This window comes from Coffea arabica, chromosome 7e, assembly GCF_036785885.1.
Source record: "Coffea arabica cultivar ET-39 chromosome 7e, Coffea Arabica ET-39 HiFi, whole genome shotgun sequence".
Lineage (NCBI taxonomy): Eukaryota > Viridiplantae > Streptophyta > Magnoliopsida > Gentianales > Rubiaceae > Coffea > Coffea arabica.
In genome coordinates this window covers 48,419,590-48,422,089 of record NC_092323.1, presented here as the reverse complement: position 1 = coordinate 48,422,089, position 2,500 = coordinate 48,419,590, and positions in this window count along the sequence as shown.

Here is a 2,500-nt window from a genome sequence, read left to right as displayed (position 1 = left end):
GGCATCGTGGCCATGCCTTTGCCAACACAAGGCAACGGCCGTCATGCGGCCCAAGGCCAACCGCCTAGCCACGAGGGGCACCGTCGTGCATTTTTCTTGCCGTGGGTGTGGCGTCGTGCCCATGCCTTAGCCAACGCAAGGCAACGGCCGTCGTGTGGCCTAAGGTCAACCGCCTAGCCATGAGGGGCACCGTCGTGCGTTTTTCTTGCCGTCGGTGAGCCATCGTGCCGATGCCTTAACCAACGCAAGCCAACGGCCATCGTGCGGCCTAAGGCCAACCGCCTAGCCATGAGGGGCACCGTAGTGCATTTTCCTTGCCGTCGGTGTGGCCGTCGTGCCCACGCCTTGGCCAACGCAGGGCAACGGCCGTCGTGCGGCCTATTGCCCACCTCCTAGCCGTGAGGGGCACCGTCGTGCATTTTCCCAGCATGGCTACAGAGGTTTACCCGTGGCCTTGGGAGCAAAACCCCACGGCAGTTGTGCTTTTTTCTTGCCGTCGGTGAGGCCGTCGTGCCCATGCCTTAGCCAATGCAAGGCAACGGCCGTCGTCCGTCCTAAGGCCCACCGCCAAGCCGTGAGGGGCACCGTCGTGCATTTTTCTTGTCGTCGGTGTGGCCGTCGTGCCCACGCCTTAGCCAACGCCGGGCAACGGCCGTCATGCGGCCTAAGGCCGCCATGAGGGGCACCGTCGTGCGTTTTTCCAGCATGGCTACAGAGGTTTACCCGTTGCCTTGGGAACAAAACCCCACGGCAGTCGTGCGTTTTCCTTGCCATCGGTGAGGCCGTCGTGCCCATGCTTAAGCCAATGCAGGGCAACGGCCGTCGTGCGGCCTAAGGCCCACCGCCTAGCCATGAGGGGCACCGTCGTGCGTTTTATTTGCCGTCGGTGTGGCATCGTGCCCATGCCTTAGCCAACGCTAGGCAACGGCCGTCGTGCGGCCTAAGGCCAAACGCCTAGCATCGTGCCCGTGCTTTAGCCAACGCAGGGCAATGGCCATCGTGCGGCCTAAGGGCAACCGCCTAGCCACGAGGGGCACCGTCGTGTGTTTTTCTTGCCATCGGTGTGGAATCGTGCCCATGCCTTAGCCAACGCAAGGCAACGGCCGTCATGCGGCCTATGGCCGACCGCCTGGCCATGAGGGGCACCGTCGTGCGTTTTTCTTGCCGTCGGTGTGGCCGCCGTGCCCATGCCTTAGCCAACGCAGGGCAACGGCCGTCGTGCGGCCTAAGGCCCACCGCCTAGCCATGAGGGGCACCGTCGTGCGTTTTATTTGCCGTCGGTGTGGCATCGTGCCCATGCCTTAGCCAACGCTAGGCAACGGCCGTCGTGCGGCCTAAGGCCAAACGCCTAGCATCGTGCCCGTGCTTTAGCCAACGCAGGGCAATGGCCATCGTGCGGCCTAAGGGCAACCGCCTAGCCATGAGGGGCACCGTCGGCCGTTCTTCTTGCCGTCGGTGTGGCCATCGTGCCTATGCCTTAGCCAACGCAGGGCAACGGCCGTCGTGCGGCCTAAGGCCCACCGCTTAGCCATGAGGGGCACCGTCGTGCGTTTATCTTGCCGTCGGTGTGGCATTGTGCCCTTGCCTTAGCCAACGCAAGGCAACGGCCGTCGTGTGGCCTAAGGCCTACCGCCTAGCCATGAGGGGCACCGTCGGGCGTTTTTCTTGCCGTCGGTGTGGCATCATGCCCTTGCCTTAGCCAACGCAAGGCAATGGCCGTCGTGTGGCCTAAGGCCTACCACCTAGCCATGAGGGGCACTGTCGTGCGTTTTTCTTGCCGTTGCCTTAGCCAACGCAAGGCAACGGTCGTCGTGTGGCCTAAGGCGCACCGCTTAGCCATGAGGGGCACCGTCGTGCATTTTTCTTGCTGTGGATGTGGCGTCGTGCCCATGCCTTAGCCAACGCAAGCCAACGGCCGTCGTGCGGCCTAAGGCCTATCGCCTTGCCATGATGGGCACCGTCGTGCGTTTTTCACGTCGTCGGTGTAGTGTCGTGCCAATGCTCCGTCATGCGGCCTAAGGCTCACCGCCTAGCCTTGTTTTCGCTTATTTTTATCTTTTTAAGCATACATGTTGAGTCTCGTTAATGTCCACCGCCGTATGTCTTTGAAATTCATAAATTGCTTTTTTTTTTAATTAAACTATATTTTTGTATTTTTTATTATTTTTTATTATTTTTTTGTTTTTATTTTTGTTCAATTCAATCTTGGAAATTTTTTATTTTTTTTTATTTTTTTTGTTTTTATTTTTGTTCAATTCAATCTTGGAAAATTTTTATTATTTTTTATTGTTTTTATTGTTTTTATTTTTGTTCAATTCAATCTTGGAAATTTGTTTTATATTTGTTTCAAGCACCCATGTGTAGGTGTGTTAAATACACACTAAATTGCCATCTATTGGTGGCTATATTTGTGAGACGAAAAGGGTGTGGGTCTACTAACGGTTTGAGTTTTTTAGTTTCAAGACTATCAGGGAGAGTTGAGATGCTTGACCTGTCAAGG